At 33.8% G+C, this 24,437-nt stretch overlaps 1 protein-coding gene and 1 long non-coding RNA gene across 17 annotated transcripts in view; both read left to right on the top strand.

The window, feature by feature from the left end:
* The window catches only part of LOC102153311, a 118,544-nt gene extending 98,806 nt beyond the window's left edge, over positions 1 to 19,738 (top strand). Inside the window, exons 4-5 of one of the 2 annotated variants that reach the window (XR_005382114.1) lie at positions 18,366 to 18,418; positions 19,446 to 19,738. This is a non-coding gene — a long non-coding RNA (uncharacterized LOC102153311). The remainder of the gene's footprint in view (positions 1 to 18,365; positions 18,419 to 19,445) is intronic. The other variant, XR_005382113.1, reaches the window with a different exon arrangement.
* The window catches only part of ROBO2 (roundabout guidance receptor 2), a 1,638,467-nt gene that overhangs the window by 975,057 nt on the left and 638,973 nt on the right, over positions 1 to 24,437 (top strand). The window lies entirely within an intron of this gene.

The raw sequence follows: 24,437 nt of genomic DNA, 5'->3' as shown, positions 1-24,437 counted from the left end.
TATTGTTTGTTGGTTGTTTTGCTGGGGGTTATAATCTCCCAAAGTTAGGAATTGTTTATTGTTTACTAGTCAACTTTGGTTTTTATTTTCCCACATGTTTTTCAATATCTGTGCTCATCATTACTTACAGCATCTCGGAATTTCCTTATGGGACATTTTCCCTTTATTTTTGAAGAATATTTCTAAGATTCCATTCTGTGAGAGACTAGTAGTGGGAAACTCTCAAATGTTACTCATATTGGATGTGTCTCCTCATGTGTTTTGCAATTTTGGATTAAGCAGGTTGTGTTTTATTAGAATCCAGTGAGATCTAGATTGAGGCTGTGTTTTTCCAGAGAATTCAAAATTTTTTTTTTCCTAGCTCTACATCATCCCTGACCCAGCGCTACAGTGAGGACAACTTTAGATCAATTTATTGGAGTTTTCTGAATGAAACAGAAAGAGGACATGTCTTATTTTTTAAATTTTTATTGAAGTACAATTGACTTCACAAGTGTAGCTACCTTCTGTCACTATACAATGCTATACCAGTATCATTGACCATATTCCCTTTCATCCCCATGACTTACTCATTCCCTGACTGGAAGCCTATATCTCCCACTACCCTCACTCTTCACTCCCCTTTATCCTTTTTTGCTCATCTTTCCTCCCACCTCCCCTAGGCAACCACCAGTTCTTTCTCTGTAATTCTGGATCTCTTTCTGCTTTTGTTTGTTTTTGTTTGTTTTCATTTGATACCAATTATATTGACATAATTTGATACATTGAGTTGAGATATATTTTTCATTTTTTAACATTTTTATTTTAATTCCAGTTAGTTAATATATAGTCCTATACTAGTTTCCGGGGTACAACATAGCAATTCATTAATTTTATACATCTCCCAGTGTTGATCATGCCATGCACTCCTTAATCCCCATCGCCTATTTGAACCAACCCTCACTGCCCGCATCCTCCTTGCTCCCCCCACCCTGTAACCATTGGTTTGTTTTCTGTAATCAAGAGTATGTTTCTTGGTTTGTCTGTCTTTCAGAAAGTGTAAATTTGAACATCAAACTAGATGGAAGGTAGTAACATAATTATGAATTCTCAGAGACTTTTTTTTAATCCATGAGTTAGGTTGCATCTGAAAGATTACCCACCTGTTTCCAATTGTTAGTGGGTTGACTTTGCTTCTGATGTACTTTTTCACCAAGGATATAGTTCTTCAAGGGTCCTGACTTTAATGAGACCAACTTGTTTATCTTGTCCCCTGTCCTCAAGATGATTATTAAAACATGACACTTTAGGGTATTGAGATTGTTAAGGATTCACTGAGCAGCTATAACTTCCATGAAGATATTTTAATCAGCTTTCTTTTTATTTTTTGTCTTTAAGTTTGTCCCTTGTTATCTACAAACATTTTAACACCGTGATTACATTATTTTAGCAAATATTCCCAAGGTTTTGTAATGGGAATATTTTTTTTCAGGTTTGCTTGTCTAAAACACTGTCCTATATTCCATTGCTTCTTCTACCTCATTCAGAAGCATGCTTCTTGTGACAAAGATAAAAATGAAGTACTTTATGGCATTTACTTAAGAGCTGGGTTGTTTAATGAAACCATAAAGCTTAATTATGGTCATTCTACTAATTTCCAGTTCATTGTTATCTTTATATTCAGCCCTTATTCCTTAATCTTTTTCCCTGTACAAACAGTCTATTGATGTGCCGATACACTGGGTGTAAAGTCAGAATTCTTTCGTTTTAATGATAGACTCCCAAATCAATCTCCTATCTTAAGTCAGGGATGGGATTTTATTGGATGATGTACTGGAAAAGTCAGTAATCAAAGTAGTTAATTTCTGGTGGATTAATGTCACCAAAATCCTCTTCACATCTCATATATGGTCTTCTCGTGTTGATTTTATTTTTCCCTAAGAAGTATAGAATGACAACCAGCTAACTCTCACAAATTTGGCAACCCCAGCAGAAGTTGAATTTCTCTTTTCTAAGAGTTGTAGATGAAAAATCCATGTATCACTCTCATTTGTTTGGATAAAATGTCAGTCCCTGGATCCAGAGTTAGCCCCATCAAAATGACATGAAATTGAAAGAGGAGGCAGGGGAGAATCACCAAAGAGCTGAGTCTGCTGCCACTATAAAGAATACTCTGCACGCAAAATTATAAAGATTCCCATTGTTTTTGTGTACTGTGTTTTTGTGTTCTAAATTCCTAAAACCATTGCAAAGAGAGAGAAGAAATTTATTCTAAAATCACTTCTTAATGAATTACATTGGACATAGTAATCGTTGATTTCTCAATAAATTTATAAATCATCTTAGTAAGGTTAGTTGAACCTATTTTCTTCTACTTTATAAAATTAGAAATGACTCATAAGCTTTTAATATTTCTCTTTTTGTCACAAATTCTCCAAAATCCCTCAAAATGTTTCGGTGGTCATCTTTTCAATGCAATTCACAGAGGCCAGATATTTTCATGAATTTACAATGGTAGGGGCTTTCTTTACAATTTCCTGAACTCTGGGAGATTACAACTCTGTACATCAATATTTATTCCACACTATTCAGTTTGAAGATTGTGATGTATGACTGAGGTAATAAAACAGTAATTGAATAATTACTCCATTCTTTCAATCAGAGGCATCCTTTAGCTCCCACTCAAGTTTTCCTTGGTTTTCTTCTTTCTCTAATAGAATCAAATTAGTCTTTTTGTTGCCTACTCTTTCATAAGCCTCATACCACATAAATAACATATGTACACATGAAACCCTCTTTTCCAGAATGATGAATCTCATTTTGAAGCTATATGTAATGAGGAAATTATTATTATTTATTTCTAGGACATCATGAATTTTTAAAAATACATTAAAAGTGAATTATTAGAATAATTAGTACATATTAGAGGTTCACAGCCATTTCAGTTCCTTGAAGGTTTCTAAACATTTCAATTCTATACTCATCACATGGCAGTGGTTCATGGGCCACACTTTGAGTAGCAACAATCTGGGGTGTGAATCAAGCTATGCCAAACTGATTCTCCCAGGTTATAAAAACTCTAGGATATAGTTTATTTCTTTTCATTGTCACTTCCTTAAAGATATTAGTCGAAGATAGATTCATTTAATCATCATTTAATCACAGTATAGTTATCAAGGTAATAAAAGTCAAGAACGTATCAGCTTTTACAGATATATAGAAAGTTAAAAGCACCGTAAATACTACACTTGGCTTCAATTCTTTCTTGTGATCTGAATCAGAATTCCATCAACCATTTCTTTTCACATGTTAAGAACTGAAATTTATTCCTATAACTTGTATTTTATTCCAATGCATTTCCACTGTCCTATTTGTGAACTAATACTCTAGTTATATCATCTTCTATCCTAACAGATTTTATTTCTTTTAGAGTGCTATAATCTTCAATTATTGCATTCCAGTCTTTAGGTTCACTCCACACTAACTTGAGGATATATTTGAATTATATCTACTTCTCTGCAATATATGTCACCTGAAGTAAAGGTAATATAGGAAAGTAAGCTTGAAGTTATGTGTCCATGTGTGTATATGTTTTAAGTATGCATTTGTATGAAGATAAGAAAGAAACAAGGGCTAAAAATGCTATTTTAAATCCTTTTCTTAACTCTTTAAAGTGACATATTAAAAAAATAAAAAATAAAGTGACATATTATTTTTTGATCTTCATAAATTTGTTTGCTATTCCCCATTAGCAGAAAAGAATGTACTATTCAAGCCTGTTGTCTTCTTTTTACTTTGTTAATTAATTTTTTGTTTTTTAGTAAGAACAGGTAACTTCTTTAAAAGGAAAAAAAACAAACACACAAAAAACATAATCTTCTACTTGTTTATGAGACTTGAGCTATTCTTAGGCTAATATAAAGCATGATTTGAAAATTGTCTCCATTCTCACTTTTCTCATAACTAACTGCTATATCTTCAGATTTTTTCTCATTTCCAAGCCCAAAGTACATATAAATAGCCATTGTTACTACAAAACTCTCATGTTCTTCGATTTTCTCAAGTTTTCAGTGGCAGCCTTTCCTCAACTTTGTTCTACAGGATATAACATCTAGTCCTTCATCCACATGGTGCATGATTACATAACTTTGGTATATTGTATCTGGTAATTTATTTTGGAAGTATTGTGTCCCTCTGAATCACCATAAGCCAATGGCATGTGAGATACTAGTTCCATCATATAGTCAATATATTCTTGAAAACTCAGCCCACCTTCAAATTGACCATGCCTTATTAATATCTGTTTAAGTCAGCTGGCACAATAGTTAACTGTCAGTGAACATAAATAATTCCTGCATCAGGTCATGGCAAAACAACTCTCCTGCTAACAGGCAGCTTTTATATCCAACTTGTTAATTAAATTTTGTAGTCATGAAATTATCATGTGGCATAATTTTCTCTTCTATATGTTTAGCATATGTTTGTACATGTTTATGTATATATTTATCTATAAGTTACTCAGCAGTTATATTTGTAATAATGAAAAATACAATTTATAAACTACACTTGCTTTTCTCCCAGTATGTTCAGCAGGAAGAATCTTAATTAAACCAAATATTCTGATTCTATTTTTAACTTGTACAGATGTCAGTTTTTTAATTTATTAACTAAAATTTGCACACAGTATATAAACTTCTACCAAATGGTAGTTAGTGATTCTAGCATTTTACTGTAATCAGACACTAGGGACTTTTGACAGGATTCATCACAAAACCTGTGGAAAATTTGCCATCCTCTACCATTCTGAAAAAAGTCATGACAATGTACCAATGCTGAAATTTTAACAATTTCTGGTTAGAAAATCAAAGTCAAATTCTACTTAGCATTTTAAAAATTGATTCTTAATATGCATCTCTTTATCTTTGAAAAAAAAGAACCTCTTACTATACTAGACAAGTTGATGAAGATTGACAGTTAACTTCAGCTGTCTGCTGCTTGTGAATTACATCCATCTTGAAATTCACACACACACACACAAAAAACACTTTTAGTAAACGTGCATTTTAGTTTGTGACAAATAGATATGATTGTCCCCATGAAGGAAACTTGATGTAATCTAGATGATTAAGCTACTTACATGTAAGGGTTCAGTCAAAGGATGAATGTTTAGTGATCTCCAGAAAAAAAGATTATGTCAGTACTGTTGTAGTGTGCCTAGGCAGCTCTAGGGAGCAAATGGGACTTGAGTGCATTTAATTTAAACTTAATTCTATGCTGAATGATAAGGATTGGACCTAAAAAGCTGCAACTCTATTCTATAGACTCAAGGACACCATTGTCTTGCCAGTATTCACATAATTCAATAGACTTCCAATTCAACAAGCACTCTTCCCTGATAGAATGTTGAATTTCACTTTGGAAATTAACTTTTACAACAAAATGATCCTTTCAATCTATATTGCTGGTTGAGTAAGTACAAGATATATCAAGCATCATTTTGTATTATGTTTGGTAGGGAATATGGTTATCTGTGAGGAGATACTGTCCTAGAAGTACACACATTCTCTGTCTCTCTCCATGTCTCTGTCTTTTTCTCTGTATCTCTTTCTTGCACCACATACACACACATGCACACACACACACACGCAATCACTCCCTGCCTCCCTTATACCTTATTCTCAATAGGTTGACATAAAAGACCAGATGCTCCTTTTTAAATTTCTGAGTGTCTGTGTGTGTGTGTTACCATTGTACATATAAAGGCAGGCAGCTTATGTTCCACTGGAGTAAATCTGTACTCAAGTGCTCCTTTGCTAGAGGGGATTTTAAAATGCCATATAGCTGTAGTCTTAACCTTGACTGTCTTTCATTCTCAAATATCTATTCAGTTATATGTGTTGAGTGACTTACAACGAAGTGAGAGAAAATTCAGTGACTTGACATTTACAGTTCCCAACTGATTCGTTTATTTATTCAACAGAGTAAATATTTAGGCAGCAGAATTAAATTGGAAAATGTTTATCAAGTTTGAGACCACCTTTCTTTCAATATATAAAACGTAAACCCAGAGGCCTACGCATAGGGAAATTTACCTATAAACGTGCCCTACAGAGAAGGGCATATTTAAATGTCCCAGTAGGTTTTCATCAACCACTAGTTTGTTTGGGCTACTTCTGCCAATATTTTAGGACAGTGCAATTGAAATGGCACCTAATAAAACATAACTTAAATGCAACTGCACTTTATTAATCATTTTGTATGATCTTACCATATGACCAGTTCTCTGAATGTATTTTCTCACTCTATTTCAGGCCGAGGACCTAATCTACTTATTTGCCACACCTGAAGTGTATATTTCTCTCACCGCATGTAACACCGTATATTTATCTATACACTTGAGAGCAGATTAACTCAAAAACTCCTGTAACCATACCCAGAAGAGAGACTTTTGAAACAGTGTCTCAACACAAAAGCATCACAAAAATATTGATAACAAAGGCTTGCGTTTCTGCTTATAATAACATTGTATGGATAAGCTAACTAAAGAATATTGTCCAAAAAATAGTTTCCAATGATTCTCAGAATTTAGTGTCATTAAGCAACCATGTAAACGACCTTTAAAATCTGAGAATATAGTGATATCACATTGTCATAATGGAGAAAATAATTACAAGCCTAGCTTTTACATCAAAGTCAGGAAGTATATAATTGCAATTTCCATGGATACATTCAGAAAAAGAATTATATATGCATACATGAATATATATAAAATGTAAAATATAACAAAAATTATCATTTTAATCATTTTTAGCTTATGATTCAATGGCATTAATTGCATTTACAAAGTTGTGTAATCATTACAAATATGTTTCCAAACATTTTCTTCACTCCAAATAGCATCTATATATCTCTATAATTCCGTTTTCAAACTCCAGAACCACTGAATTAAGATCTTCAATGGAACATGAAAGAATGCATTTTTTAACAACACAGCAGAAGAATCCTATGATTAGGCCAGTTGGGGAAACAAGAGAGGGTAGGGAATGTTGCTCTAAACTAATCTTAACAACTAGCATTTATATAATTCCCATGTCACCAAATTAAAAATTGAGGATCCTGAAGATTAACTATTGTGACCTGAAAACAGAATCTAGGCTTTTGTTTCAAATTTCATGTTTAAGCATATATATGTTTAACATCTAAATTTAAATGCATCATCTTCTTTCAAAACATTGATATATTTGTGCATAAACTATTGACATGTTTTAGTCTGTTGTTTTTATTTTTGTTTGTTTCGAATACTAGAAATAACAACATATTTCTATCAGATAAATTGTAGAGCAGTCTATCTGTATTCAGATTTTTATTTGCTTATTGTGTCCATTTGCTTTCAATATTCTCTTGTTAGAAAAGAAAACTCAACTTAGTTCCCTTGAATATTCTTTTCCTTTTACCCCCACTCCCTGCTTTGCCAATAATTGATCAACATTATGTTTCCAATATTAAAGGTAATTGAACATTAGAATACATCTAAGGTCTTTTACTAGGACTTGGAATATTTCTGTAATATTTGAATCAACATCATCTGTGAGTTTTTCCAACTAATTCACAAAGAATCAATGGTAGCTCCTATAGAGGAGTAGCTCCTGCCTTTGACAGAATTAACCATTTTCATGAAGAAAGTAGTAAAATTCAACTCTGGATGAACTTGAAATGACAACATAGTGTTCATGACCAGATTGGAAGAAAGAGTGCAATTTACCCACGTGGAAGCCTGAGGGTTCTTGAAAATTAGAGTAAAGGAGTTGCCTCTCTTGTCCATTTCTCCTCCTTCATTTCTCTCTTCTTTCCTTTTTGTCTTTCAAAGATGGAATTATGATAGAATTGCCCTTTATAACGTGAAAAAACAAAAGAATAAATATTAATTTCTTCACTGCAATGAATTAAAATTTTCAGACTAAAATCTTTTGTTCCAGCACTGCCACCATGATGTGCTAAGGTTCTGAATGACAAACAATTTTCCAAGTATTTAAGTCCCACTCAACATTAAAACAAATACTCTCTATTCGGAATATAGTCTGTGGTTTTTATCTGTTTATTCCTCTCTTAGCTCAAGTTTAGGCATCAAATTGCACTGAGTATACACATTTAAAATCCCAATCCAAATGATGCAGCTCTGCAGTAACAATTCAACCTGGAGTGTTTTACTCACGCCATATCATGGGCCTGAGGACTTATTTTCTCAGGGACTCCCAACTGTTTCAAAGTTTTAAGAAGGGTATATTTTACTAGAGCTTTCTGAAGTTGCAATTTATCACAGAACTAACATGACCTTCCAGCCATTGCCAAATGCATATAATTTATGCATTTGCAATGATTGTTAAAGCTATGTGTTCAGTTTAATGCCAGTTCACATTATAATCAAGTGGTCAGGTTTTATCCACATGGTCACTCGATGAAGCTAAATATGAAGCCAAAGCAAGAGACTAAAACAACATCCACTTTTGTGTATCATGTATTTACGTATGTTTTCCAAATGTAGTTGTAGATAAGATGTTTACCTTTTCACTATATTTTCAATTAGTGGCATAATTGATATTCTCTCTCCCTTTAATACAATTCCTTTCCCACCTCTTCTTGTCGGCCAGACTTTTACAGTTATCTCCATAGCAACATCGCCATCTAATAGAAAGATACATCTTCTGAATGGCTAGCAATACAACATTAACGGTTAGAACATAACGTATTTTTCATGTTGGAAACATCTGGAATGCACAATCAGTCGAGATATATAAAAATGTCTGTGGCTCCTTAACAGTTACCCAAGGCTGAGCTTGCTTGCTTTGTTAGAATTCATTTACAAACAATTCTTATTAACCAGTTCTGTAGAATAATAAAACTAACCTTTATTTCAACATCAGAAAAAAAGTTTAATTTACAAGTGAAGTTGCTTATATAGACTCAATTTGCCATTTGTGGGAGAGTTTATGGTGGAGTTGAGCCATATTACCAACCTATTACTAGTGCACTAATACCTCTATTTACTGGCTGATTATGTCCTCTGGCAAAATTCGGAACTGTCTACTACTCTGGTGCAAACTAATCAGTTTTCAAAATTAGTTATTGATCTCAGACTTATTGTGGAAGGACCAATTTAGTGGCTGGTTCATTGAGTACTGAAGTGACACCGTTTGCATAAGTAGCAGAGAAAGAGCAAATACAGTGTTCAGAGATAGTGCTCAAAGGTAGTCTTCTATAGCAGGGAACTGAAAAATATGAGTATTCAAGGATGCTAAGTCTCTGTCATTAGAGCTTAATGATACGGGTACATCCCTGCCAGTCACATGAACTTATGCTTTTTCATATGTGCATTTGTTATTCATTTTCTGAATTTAAGTAATAAATGATAAGTCATTTTTTAAGCTTTAAGAAAATATTTCCTTTTGTTTCTTCCAACTTAATTTTTATTGTGAAGGTGACTAAAGGGAGCTTTCATTTTACAAGTATAAAGTGATTATTTGGGGATAAGCATATATAGAGAAATGCTAGAAAACATAAGCCAGAAAAAGGAATCCAAAACACTTCCATGCCTAAATTACACCTCAGATTTCTCATAACTTTTCTTTTTTAAAAAAATTTATTTATTTATTTATTCATGAGAGACACAGAGAGAGAGGCAGAAACATAGGCAAAGGGAGAAGCAAGCTCCACGCATGGCGCCCGATGTGGGACTCGATCCCGGGATCCCTGCGATCACGCCCTGAGCCAAAGGCAGATGCTCAACCGCTGAGTCACCCAGGCATCCCAGATCTCTCATAATTTTTCAATCATTATTTTTTTTACTGACTGTTTTTCTTTTTCCTTTTAGAAATGACTTCTTAATGGTTTACTTTTCTATACTTTGCTTCAAGAAATGTTAGAGAGAACTGAGATTTGACAGTTTTCTGAGTATCTTAGAGAAACAAAATATGAATTATATCATTTGGCTGACTACATAGGCGAAAATTACTCAAACACTGTCCTTGAGTTTTCCCATCAATTTGACATTCCTGAGGAGAGGTTAATTTTACAGGTTAAAATGCAAAATTTATACAAACAACCCCAAATAAAATATGCTTATTTTTAGCTATAATTATTTTTAAAAATACATTCCACATAGGCAATACATGAATTGACAACCAAACAGTGATTATAGGTCAATATTCGGAGGAAGCTTAGAGTGAGTTACAGTAGAAATATCTTTGTATATTTCTTGTTGATGTGGGTTGCTAATCATTTTCTAATCACCTTGGCTTTCAGCAACACACTGGTCTTTTTCTTTTCTCAAACCCCTGGATAAATGTAGATGTGCATACTCATTCATATACATAACATATAAATATAAAATATAACCCACAATAATTGTTTTCATTTAAAATATTTAAAAAATTTGGGATTCCCTGGATGGCGTAGTGGTTTAGCGCCTGCCTTTGGCCCAGGGCGCGATCCTGGAGACCCGAGATCGAGTCCCACATCGGGCTCCCGGTACATGGAGCCTGCTTCTCCCTCTGCCTGTGTCTCTGCCTCTCTCTCTCTCTCTCTCTCTCTCTGTGACTATCATAAGTAAATAAATTTTTTAAAAAATTTAAAAAATACTTTAAAATATTTAAAAAATTACACTGACCTCTAGTATTAAGATCATTTTAAGTGAGAAAAATAAAAAAAATAAACTTAAATAAATACTCATTGAGGTGAAACCTCATACCTAAATGAAGTCAACCTTAAATGGAGTTCCTGTGAAATTAAGAAGGTGTGAACAGCTCTTTAAGGTATAAAGGTGATACAGACTCTGTTGGTTTACATGTTATCACAGAACTTCATAATTTAAGAAATCCACTTACAGTATTTTCATTATAATAAGCTTTTTAATACCTGGCAAAAATGTAGCACTATTTACACTGTAAAAATATAAAGTAATATGATCCTGGGAATAAGAGAAACTAAGAAGAGAAAATGTAAAACTTTCAGACCTTCGTATTATTAAAATCAAATTCACCTGCATGATAAAAGGTTTATCATTGTGGTTTCTCCAGGATAGCAATTTGAATGTCCAATTGTATACCACACATGAACTCTCATATATCATTGGCATTCGGCACAGTCAACAAATCTAGGAACATAGTAAAAGTTAGCCTTATGTATTCATTCAGATAATTTCTTTATGACTGTGGTTTTTAATCTTGGCAAATCGTCAAAATCTTCATGAAAGCTTGTTAAAAGACACAAACCCTACTGAATCAAAATTTCTATCAATTGTTCTAAACTTTTATGTTTTAAGTGTTAATGTGCCACAGAGAAAAAATGGTTTAGATTTTCTCTGGACCTCAAAAGAAAATATAAAATAAATCCAAATATGTGATAGCAAAAAAGGTGCACATATCACAATGTTTCATGTTTTTCAAGCATGCTTCACAGAAACTTTTTGGTGTGTGGATCTAAGATATTATTATCTAAACACCTCAGCTATCAACTTACAAATTAGCAAATCATGTTCATATGTTTTTATTCACATTAATTTAGGAAGATAAGGGGAAGACTAACACAATTCTTTAAAACATTAAACTCTGTAAATTGGGGTCAAAATAAAATGTTCTGGCCCTTTTAATACAGATTATTTGGAACTAGCCCTGAAATCTATATTCTCAGTAATACGATACTAAAATGTGAAAAAGACATGATTATGTGAAAATGGTTATTTGGATTAGTTGCCTTAGATATTTCATCTTAAAAATATTTGTTTTAATTAATTTTACACTTTCAACTAACATTTTAAAGAGTTCTTATATAAAAGAAATGTAGGATTAATTTTAAATGAAAATTTCAGAAAGCACATCAAACCACAATTGTGCACATGAATGATTAAAAATATACTTTACCATAAAAAGAACTTATTATTGATGAAGCTCCATGACTATACAGAGTGAATCTAAAGGAGAAAAATTTTATGGAATGCAAACTTCTTCTCTAGATCTGCTTCTGTTCAGATATTTCATAGAGAACTTGGCAAATTTGAGTACTGGACTTTTTATCTGTATTCCCATATTAGAACTACTTAAACTTTTACAGTCAGTAAAGCAGTAAACTGTATAAAAATAAGCAACAATAAAACTGTCCAAATAACTTTTCTTCTATTCCTATTTATTATCCTTTGTTTTTCCAAGTAGTCCCTAGAGAGACTATAAATCAAAAAGACCTAAATTATCAAAGTACTACGAAAAGCTATTAGGACATATGTAGATTTAAAAACTAGAAAATTAAAGTTTAAGCATAAAATCCATGAAGAACACCCAAAGAAACAAAAAATCAGAATGGGTTTCAGATTCCATCCCATTTATTTTATGCTCTCACTGCCTCCAGGACCAACTGAACTCAAAGCTAATTATAACACTGACAAAAAGGACTAGTCATTTCACTGAGTGAAAAGAAAAGAAAAAGAAAATATAGTTTTGAGTTCAACTTCAAGGGTGAATAGCAGATTAGAAAATTTCCCCGTAGAGGAACATGTTAAACAGTAAGGCATGACATTGTGGAAGGTTGTAAATGTTCTTTGGAAATGTTGAAAATCCAGGATTGCTTCCCATATATGTGGACATTAAGGGAAAAAATGGATAGTACTGAGGCTGACATCACATTGGTTTTAATTCATATTAAGGTTTTAAATGATTGATCAAATTATTTGATGATCTTTTGAATTTCATCCAGCTCTTAATATACTTCAAATATATCATCTTCATTGCCTTAGTTGTCATCTAAATAAAATAATAAGGGTTTGAATAGATGACCAATACAGGTTCTCTCTCAGATTCAGATTCTGTTATTCCCTTTGCAAGGGTAGTAAATTTTTTTCTACACTGTATAATGGCCTTAGCTCTAGTATTTCCAGGTTGTTTGTTTGGAGCTCTAGTAAGCAACACTCTGGATATCACCTAAAATTTTGAGCAACAAACAGCTCAGACTTATTGTTGATCATCTACAGTCATTATAATAACCTAGAAATGGACCAGTTACTAGTTTATCTCTTTAATGACTAGAAAACTTTTCTATGTCATTAATTATTTTAAAGATATCACATGTAAATATCTTTGATTCCCCAAATGGATTTCAAGATCCTTTTTGGGGGTAGGGGGTAATTTCTAAAAGAGCTCCTATTGTTATGCATAGCACAAATGTCATATAAATAAGTGGGTAAGGACACAAGAGTAGGAAATAGACACAGTCACTGAGCCAGCGAAAAGGCTTGACTGACAGTGTGCTTGGATGAAAATGGTGGAATAGGAGAATCTCCTGCTTATCAACATGAAGCCACTCACCTTCTGGTTTATAACAAAAGCCTCCATGCTAGCCATATCCAGACAATCTGAATATCACTTTCATGGGCAGAAATGACCTGTGTTTGGGTAAGCTGACCTCAGGCATTGAGCTGGGACAAGGTGTGTCTCCAAGGTACTGCTTAGAGATCAGTAACCTCAGCCTCCTGACTCTCCTTGCTTTAGTGTTTCTTTGGGTTCCATAGACATCTGCAAATGTTCCAACTTATATTCCTCAGTCATGGCATAACTAACTCTTAGGGCTGGTTCTCCACCAGAGGGAAGTTGTGTGTACCTATGTTGTGCAGGGAGAAAGTTTAGAGCAATGGAAAGGACATACACTTTAGAATCTAAATCCTTGTTTTGCCATTTGCTAGCTGTATGACCTTAGGGCAGAAGTCACATTCTGAGTCTACTCTTTCATGTCTATGAGAGATGAAAAAACAATACTTCGTTAAGTTGTTATAAGAACTAGACATGACTACAAAGAAACTTCCACAATATTGTTATTCAAAAGGTAGCTGCTAAGCCATTATTATTTTAATATTAATTATTCTCCTTTTGTGGGCACTGATATAGGAATAGTCATATCAAAAAAAAATTTCCTACTCATCCCTTTTTACATTTATTTAACTAGGCAAATCTTTTATTTGACTCTTAAAGATTACTTGAATGCAGATACTCATAGTTTATTTGCTATAAATGATACATACATAATATTTATTGAGGCCCTAACAGGTTTGAGACACTGTGCTCAAGAGTTTTTCTTGTGTTATTCCATTTTTTCCCATTTTACTATGAGAAACTGAGTCACAGTATAGTTAAGTAAAAATTTCCAAGGTCATAAGCTAGGAAAGAGCAGAGCCAGAACTTGAGAACAAGTATGCTTTAAATCTTTCTACTAGAATGCCTCTCTGTGTCTGATAGTAAGTCTTAATAATGAGAGTAAGAATGCAGAGAAGAGAGAAGATGAGCAAATGCATAACTGATGAATGGGAAGATAAGAAGTGGAAGAGGCTGTGGTTTATCTATTAAACCTATTAGTCACTGTTATTAGACTGGATTCAAATCCTAACTTTTTACTTGCCAGCTATGTGACTTTATGCTAGTCCACTCACCTACCCTCAATCTTTGGTATTCAAATCTGTAAAATAAGGCTAATTATAGTGCCTCTATTTTGGATTTGTGTGAGGATTCAATGAGATAAAATAGGTGGTATACATTAAGCATTCAAACAATATTGTGGATATTTACTAGGGGTCCAAAAAGAGGAGGTTTAAGGTGTCGAGGAAAAATGTCATCTATACACCACAATTTTGCTTGTAACAGCTTAGTGATAAGGATTCGCAGAAGTGCGGGGCCCCCACAACAGCACCAACATTCATTTATGGAGCAAGCAGGATGAATATGTTACACTAAATGTACTATTTATTAAATGTCCATCATGGCTCGGAGAGTCTGCCAGGCACTTTGTGTACAACCCCTGTAATCCTCATTTCGAATTAGTAAATTAACTACTCTTTTGCCCATTTTACTGATGAATGTGAAGGTAAAACAACATATCCAGAATTACACGTACACCCTTCGTAGATTACCAAAACACTATGTGTTGTAGAAAGAGACTAAGGACTTATTAGGAAAAATGTACATTTTTCTGTCTTATTTCTCTTTTTCTTTCTTATTTCTGCCTTATTAAAATTGCTTATTTACATCTTAGACACTGACAGTTTAGCAATAGAAGGATCTCACAAGTCTTAAATTATTAATGGTATTAGAGAAGTGACGAAAATGCTTCCATGTCTTGACTTTGGAGGGCTTACATTTTGTTTAGTTTGTTTATGTTTATATTTTTTCTGATATATATAATGAATTAGAAGGTTCATGACATGACTTGAATATCCAAATTTCTCATTCCACTTAAGCCTCATGGATAAATTTTAGTGTTTCTAATACTTCTTAAATATTTTTAATAGTCATCCAATAATGATTGAGAAAGAACCTGTCCATGGCAAATTGATTTAAGTTAAATCTCTCTAGAATATATATGAGACACAGTGTTTTGTACATTGGTCTTCTAGATGTGTCTTATTATTATTATTATTATTAATATTTTATTTATTTATTCATGAAAGACACAGAGAGAGAGAGAGGCAGGGACACAGGCAGAGGGAGAAGCAGGCTCCATGCAGGGAGCCCGACATGGGACTATATCCCGGGATTCCAGGATCACGCCCTGGACCAAAGGCAGGTGCTAAACCCCTGAGCCACCCAGGGATTCCCTGTCTTATTATTTATGAAATTTCTAATATCACTATATGTAACCATGTGTTCCGGGAACCATCTACATCTCTTTAGCTTAACCTGAATGTATACTAATAACATATATTAACGTGATAACATATATTAACATACTATGGAAGTCTCACAATGATCTAATTAATGTATCCTTTTAAGAAATTTACGTGAATGTAATATAACATGAATATACATAAAATCAATAGTTATTGTTTATCATATGATGTTAGTCACATATATCTATGAAATTTGAACAACAAAATAACTGATATTCTAGTTCAATATCAGTGAGTAAGACAATGATTTCAACTTTTTATATATTTATATATATTTTTATATATTTCCTAGAAGTGTCTTACAATTTATTCTTTCTTCTACTAGCTTCCAGTGAAGGTTAAATCTTGAATATTTCAATTTTTAAAATTGAGGAGGGTATACTATTATATGCAAGTTTTCATCAGGTTTGTATTGTTTGCCAGAAAACCATCATAAATATTATAATTTCATCAATGATTGATGGATACTGTCAGCCAACTCTGCGACATTCTCTCTTGTTATGTACGTAATCTTTTTTACAACAAAGTTTATATTTTAGAATGCTGTTTCAGTGGTTTACATTTTTCAAGACTTGATATTTCCTTTTTAATCATCTTTAAAAGTTAATTCGGTGACAGCTGCATAACTGCATGATCAGTCTCAGTTTTATTCCATGCAGCATGGATAGCTTTTCATTAATTTATGTTTTAATCTAGGTAATGTGTGTCTTGGTACTACAGCATTTGGGGACTTACACATTCATTAAGTAAAGACTTAAAGCAAGTGAATGACATTTCTTTAACTGTTTGTAAGGTGGAGCTATCAACTGGTTCAATGAGCTTTGAAAATAAGTGAAAATCGCAGAATTCAATAAGGAAATTTGACCTTGCCTACTGCAGATTTTAGAATCAATACATAAACATGTTAATATAGAAAACAATGTTAAAGTATTCCTTCTGGAGAATAATGAAGCTTTAAAATTTAATGACTAATTGAAATACCAGACCCCTTTTGTGTGACTGTGGATCCTCTCATTATACTAACCCAGAAAATTGAACCAGACTGCAAAGCACATAGAGGGACTTTGAGAGACAGATCTTTGTTGAAGAGACTCTCTAAGCTCCAGTAAATTGTTCCAATAACATAATTTTATTATTTTAAAGAATCTGATGTACTCTGTCTCTAAATACCAAAGAGCCACAAAACCCGAGACAGTACATTTGCTGAATCATATATCAAACTGAGAGTGATTTGTTAAAAATAATTCTTTTGAAGAATATATTCAGCTTCAGTTGTATATCCTCAGCTGGCCACATGCTGGTTTTTCTCTCTTGATTTCTACCCTTTTAGCTTTCCCTTTATGTCTTCTTCCTGGTTATAAAGAGAGGATTCCAGCCTCTGATAATGACTTACAAGCTTTATTATAAATTATTGGGGGCTTCGGAGATTTAACAAAGAGGACTTTTTTTTTCCTTAAGCTGTGTTAGAACCAAGGATATCAGAAGGGCTTTGTGTATGTGTGTGTGTTTGCTAGTTGTAGAATTTTTGAAGCAGGCAATTTTTCTTTGAAAATCACTGTATCATTAATTTTTAAGAATATAATTATAGTGAGGGTTATAAGAGTACCTTGCAAATCTCTCCAAAGGGACAAGATAAAGCCAACATAGTTCAAAAGTTCAGAATTCAAAGCTTCAAAGTGTAAGCCTGGAAGAAAGGAAATTCCTCTGAGACCACTATCATTTTCTTACATTTCCACCAATGCTTTGCTGGTTTGTTCTGAAGAACCATTCTCCATAGACCCCTCATTACAATTTCTACTGTGACTGGCCACAGTCACTTGAAACTCGGGTTAAAAGACAAGGTATTTATCCACGTTGTCATTTGGCTTCTTTGTGGTCAGGGAATTCATCACTTTCTCAAGGGCCTAACTCTACCATTTCCTTTACTTTCGGGAACAGAGATTTTAAGAAAATGCCACTGTATGACCACAACTTATTCTTTAAAAAGAAACGTAATATATCATTTAAAAAGAGAAAATTACCAGGCGATAAATTTAGCCGGAATTCAGTTATTTAATTCATATTTGAGAGGTGACCTCACATTGTAGCCAAATCAGGACTAGAAGTACCCTTCTAAACTTGGAGAAAAACTAATGTCTTCAAATGAGTGAGGCTTGTGGCCTGGCCAGGTGACAAGCATTTGGTTGGCTTCCATCTTCACCAGCTTAAATCTACAAGCCGAAAGAGAGCTAAATGGAAAGTGACAGAAGAGTCTTTCCAGGAAACAAAACTGGTAGAATGCAAGAGGGCTGATGCCTGGCTCAGGCAGTGAGTCAAAGCAGTGAATCCAGTATCAGCGTTTCCCATGGCTCTATTAGAATACTTGATAAACCAATAATATTTCACTGAAACATACAAATGGCAAATGAGTATTTAGGATGTGATCATTTCTAAAGAAGAAATTCATCTCATATAAACACCTCATGTGTTAGTTTCTTTAGACTCAATTATTTTTATTGAATCTCTTCCATTAGCCACACAATACCATATATATCATATTGTTACTTTTCATAGCAAATTTATGAAAATATGTGATCATTATATCAAGAAAAATGGAGTCAGAAAAGAATTAGGGAACTTTGGCTGACATTACTTATTTAATACATTAATGACCCAGAATTTAAGTTCTCATGTCTTATTCTCCATCCAGGCTCTTCTCATTGCACTATGAAGTTCTGCGTTTGAGTTCATGTGTTAATTAATGTAAGTTCACCTATTGTATATAGTTACTTATAGTAACAAACAACTCAAGAAAAAATATATCAAGAAATATCTTTTCTATGCCTTTAAAATAATGACAAGTTAAATCTCCTATGATTAATTTTTTTTATTAATTTTTTTATTCTGAGTTCAATCTTCTATGATTAATTGTCCATCATTTCTCTCAGATTTTCTACCTTTCAAACTATAATTGACACTGATGTTTTGCTTCCTTTAATGTGGAGATGGTTGTAGTAGGATTAAAAGTCCTCCTATAGGAGAAAGAGATACTAATATTCCAGAATTTGAAATATAGTGAATTTGAAAAAGGTCTAATTACCTAACATCTATGGAAACTGAATTTATTTATCCTGGTTAACTATCAATTTGGGCACAATTGAATTAACATAAGCTAGATTTTATATGTGAGATGCTTTTAAAAATGAAGGATAAACACGTATATTTGGCAGGAATAAACATCTCAAGTTTTCCTATAAAAATGAGCAAAATAAAACGCCACACACTGGGAATGTATCAATTTGACTTTAGTTGACAAAAGAATGTTTCTTCACTTGTGTTATTTCCGTTAGACAGACCAGAATATATGGTGGTTTAGAGAGCTTAAATGAAAACCATAACATTTACAATTTTCCATGCAGTTTATAGGTCAAAAGAACTCTATTTTGGAGGCAAATAATTGAGCAAACCAAGAAATGCCAGATTCAGCTAAGAACCTAATTAACGTGATCCAACTCACCAAATGATGGTTTACTGGGCCCTCAGCAATTGCTAAGTGTGCAGCAAAGGGAGTCTGTGTGGTAGGCAGATTGGAGGTGAGCAGGATCCAACCTGGCGATTCAATCACAGGCTGATTCAAGCAGTTCAAATAACACACTTACTGAATTTCATTTTGATCCTATCTAAACGCAAACTCTGACAACTTCACTGTTTAGCATTCGATACTTAGTTTTCCCAAATATCTTAATGGAGACTCTTTGTTTCTCCTTCCCTTCTCCCCTTTCTCCTTTAGCTCAAGAACCTCCTGAGAACCATGGGATAACGCATTAACAATTTCTTTAAAGCAAGTTGCTGCTGGAATTCATTCTTACCCGTTGATCTGTAAAACAAGAACTTGACAAGTTTCAGGTCTCCACAGAAATCTCACCCGCCTGATTGGGCCCCATTTCTACAAAACATTTTATGTTTGTGAATGAGCCACATTTCACTACTTGTGATTCAAGAAAGATTTTTATGTGAATGGACTTACTTTGTGGAAATTGATTGCTTTAAAAAAATTAAGATCTCTTTATTAACCTGGAAAGCACTCAGTAATTTGTTGCCAATTTTTTTCCAAGTATTTTTGAATATACAGAACACTGTTAATTGTATTTTATTTTTTTAAGTTACATTTTATGAGTAGGAAGGAGCATGATGGAGGCTCTTTCTCTGTTCACTTTCATAACCATAAGTCCATATATGCATATATATATATAATGTATGTAAATATAAGTGACATTTCTTATATTAAGGATGCCTAACAGCAAAACAGCATTATCTGCTGCTAATATGTCAGGTAAGGAAACTCATTGTTCTTTCTTTTTTCTTTTCTTTTCTTTTCTTTTCTTTCTTTCTTTTCTTTTTCTTTTCTTTTCTTTTCTTTTCTTTTCTTTCTTTTCTTTTTTTACTTTTTCTTATCATTCAAGTTTTTAAAGAGCTATTCAGTTGTTTAATATAGAAGTTGTGTTTGTGTTTCACAAGTCACGGAACAAATATTCAGCTGACATAACCTTGGCCTGTGGTCCTGAGAGGCCTCTGTGAACAGAGTTTATTTGCCGCCTCTTACAACAAGATAAGCTGAGACCCAAGTTCAGCTGCATCAAAGCCTAAAACTTGTATCTTTTCAAGTTTGGACTTCCTTTCCTCCTTTATTTTTCCATTTATACCTAAACTCTGCCCAGACCTCATGCCAAAATCTTAGACAAAGTCCTAGAAATTCAATGGGCAATATAGTTCCGTAGTCTGCCAAAAATGAGTACTTTATTTAGACCTACTTTAGGTAGGTAATAAATTTTTATAAAATTTTTCACCTCTCACCCTGAGAGAGGCAAAGAAGCACTAAAAATTGTTCTGATAAATGAAATCATTACAGAATTCAAGTCAGCATACAAAATCATATTGACAAGAATCATTTAACAAGAATCATATTAACATCATCTTGTTACTTATATAAGAATACCACAGAAATAATAATTATACTAGTCATATTATTATTTAACATATTCATTAATGCATAGCCCAAAACTGCAACCTCTGTTATAAAGGAAACGAAAGTCATCATGTCCTATATCCTATTATCAATAATATCGTCTTCATGTTTGGTGTACACCCTATTTCAATATGTCATGGACATATAACTAAAAACACAAGAGACATGGCATGATTTTTCTGAACAATCACTTTCAAATCCTAATGTAATAGTGACCATTTCCAAAGTTCTAACTATGTATGAGATCTGATGCAAGAAATTCAAATAGAAAGATAATGAAAAAAATTAATTAAACATCATCCCACCCAGCTCCCAGTCTTGCTCAAAATGCAATAAGCAATATCATCATGTAAGGAGCTATCATTGCTTTGACAAACTGCAGTTCTGAGTAAACTGGAGGGAAGGGATATGACAAAGCCAAGGAAAAGGAACATTCCAAAATGATGAATTTAGAATGAGTTGTGGCAGTACTAGAAGTTTGAAGTCTCTCAATCTTCAACAGACAGATTACATTTCATACCATTTTTTCTCATGTTGATGACTCTGTTAACAAGTCACACTAGTTCCATTTCTAAAAGGGTCTTTCTTGCATAGATTAACCTTTTCACATTCACATAGCAAAAAGAAAATTTTATCTAATATTTTAGATTGTGAAAGACAACAATTCACCACAACATTAAAAACACAAAAACTGGGGATGCCTGGGTGGCTCAGTGGTTGAGCATCTGCCCTTCGCTCAGGACATGATTCCGGGGTCCTGGGACAGAGTCCCACATCGGGCTCCCCATGGTGAACCTGCTTCTCCCCCTGCTTGTGTCTGCTTCTATGTGTCTCTCATGAATAAATAAAATCTTTAAACACACACACAAAACTGTAATAAACTCTTTCTTTTAGTATACAGTAAAACTGGAGGAAAGGTTTTGTACCTATTTCTTAAGCTTTTTAAAACCTCTTTTCTTGTGGGGGTGGAGTGTAATTTTATTGTTTGAGAGGAGGAAAAATGTTGGATGAACAGCTGGCCAGAAACTGTCATAATCTGGTAATCATATGAATTCACTGATTTGATCTTCACAAAAAATATGATTTTTATATAATATAATATTATATTATATAAAAATAACATTATTTTTAACCTGGGCTTGCACATGAAGAAAGTAACTTGCTCAAGGTTGATTACCTAGTAAGGTAGAGGAGCCTGAAGGAATGTAATGCAGGTGATCTGGTCACTGAGCTCATGTTCCTCATAAGTTTGGTAGTTTATTGACTTATTTATTCTAATACTCTATTCCAGGGACCGTCCCCCCAACTCCACCCCCCTCCATGTGGCATTTGCCTTTTCTGGCCTTCATTGCAAATTTCTATTTCTAAATTCCTATAAGATCTGTTGCCTGAAAGATACCTTTTTTACTTACTCTTTAAAACCTTCTATTCTTAGAAATGTTTTTGGCCTTTCTTCCCCACTATTGGTAGCCCTTCAAGGGCTTTGTGGGATGGTAATGGTTTGTTACAGTTGGCTAAATAATAACATTCTGAAAAGCAAAAGTAGCGCACTGCTTAAAGGCAGCTAAGACATATCTTCATTTCTCATCTTTCAGAATAGTCCATCCTTACTCTGTATGAAGATTAAGAAAATGAAATGAACCTCCATAATATAGTAATAGCACCTTACAGAAAAATAACAAGATGCTTAGAATGCAGAAATTCTTTAATATGTATCTTAGTATGTAACTTATGGAAAGAATCAGTAACATACACATGAAAAATACATTGTATATTAGTGTGTCCTTGGGACTTTGTGACAGTTCTCAGCACTGCTCTGTAGGGTGCTTCAGTGCACAGGTTGGGAATGGCTGATGCAGACCACTACAATTCCATCTCTTATCTCAATTCAACATTTCATATAACAGCGACAATGATGTTAAAGTTGTTTCCTCCATTTTCTCCAAATCTCTTTCTTGATTTACTTTTTGGAAAAATTATTACTTTTTACCATACAAAAGCCTCTCCAGATTTGTATTATTTTTAAATTCTGCCTTAACTTTAACCACAGTCATTTTATCATTGTAGTTGTGAAAACTACAAAACAATGGTTTTTGGAATCTGAGCATATTTTTTAATGAAGTCAGTTTTCTTAACATTAGTTAAAAAAGAAAATGTTTCCAAACTGTGTGCCTTCAAAACTCTCTTTACAGACAAACTTTAAGTTATATACAGGAGCGCCCAGGTGGCTCAGTTGCTTGAGCATTCCAGCTCTTGTTTTCAACTCAGGTGATGATCTCCAGTCCTGGGATGGAGCTCCAGGTCAGGCTTTGTGTTCAGTGGGGAATCTGCTTGAGGATTCTCTCCCTCCTCCTCTGCCCTCCACATCCCCCCTTCTCCGAATAAATAGATAAATCTTTTTTAAAAGTTATATACATGTATTGATTATGCAAACGGAGACAAGATTTAACTGTGGTATAGACATAACTAGAACTCAAATATGCTAGATTCAGGACAATGGGATAGACATTCCTAAAGTGGACAGCTAGGGGGCACCTGGCTGACTCATGGTAGAGTATCTAACACTTGATCTCTGGTTCAGACTGAGCCCCATGTTGGTTGTAAAGATTACTTTAAAAAATAATAATATGGGGGGATCCCTGGGTGGCTCAGTGGTTTAGCACCTGCCTTTGGCCCAGGGCACAATCCTGGAGTCCCAGGGATCGAATCCCACGTCGGGCTCCCGGTGCATGGAGCCTGCTTCTCCCTCTGCCTGTGTCTCTGCCTCTCTCTCTTTCTCTATGTCTATTATGAATAAATAAATAAAATCTTAAAAAATAAATAAATAATAATAATAATATGGGGCACCTGGGTGGCTAAGTGGTTGAGTATCTGCCTTCTGCTTGGGGTGTGGTCCCAGGGTCCTGAGATTGAATCCTGCATCAGGCTCCCTGTGGGGAGCCTGCTTCTCCCTCTGCCTGTCTCTGCCTCTCTCTGTCTCTGTCTCTCATGAATGAATGAATAATAATAATAAAAAAAAACTTAAAAAAATTATAATAATGTGGGGAGATAGGAAGTGGAAATACAGAGTCTCACCTACCGCTGAATTCTAACTCTTTGAAAGGAAACTTAACCCTCTATCAGGGTCAAAGTGTGCTATTTTTTTCATGGTGTTTTGGTTAGAAGTTCTCAGAAAATATGAAGAGGCAATATGTCTTAAATATTTAAACTGAGAGCTCACTTCACAGAATGTGAAAGAGGAACAGAGATTTGAAAATTCAATTTAGTAAACGTGATAGAAAACATGCAGAACAGACATTTTCCAGGTAGATGAAATATGAAAATGTATTGAACTAGAGAACCATCTACACCTTGTTTAGAGTTTATATCTCAATATCCCATAATATAACGTTATTATTTTACAGTAACATAAAATAACATTTTTGTAGTTTGAATAACACTTTTACATAAGCATACAGATATACATTGCCATTAACATGATTTTTGTTTGTTAATTTATTTTAATCACGTGGTGGGAAACAGAATATTCTTTGAATTGCATGGAAATCTCATTGCAATGACTGGTATTTTCTATTTAATCTTTAGATTGTGTTTTAGTATGTCCATAGTAAACATTACCAAGAATGGCTGGTAAGCAAGTTCACATGTAACATGAATGGTGACATTTTACGACAACTTATAACCTTGTGATTCAATAGAAGACTCCTGTCCCCCTACCAGCAGCCCCAAACAGGACACATAATGACTCTCTATATG

The sequence above is a fragment of the Canis lupus genome, chromosome 31, assembly GCF_011100685.1.
Source record: "Canis lupus familiaris isolate Mischka breed German Shepherd chromosome 31, alternate assembly UU_Cfam_GSD_1.0, whole genome shotgun sequence".
NCBI classification, from domain to species: Eukaryota; Metazoa; Chordata; class Mammalia; order Carnivora; family Canidae; genus Canis; species Canis lupus.
This window is presented reverse-complemented; position numbering and strand designations above follow the sequence as displayed.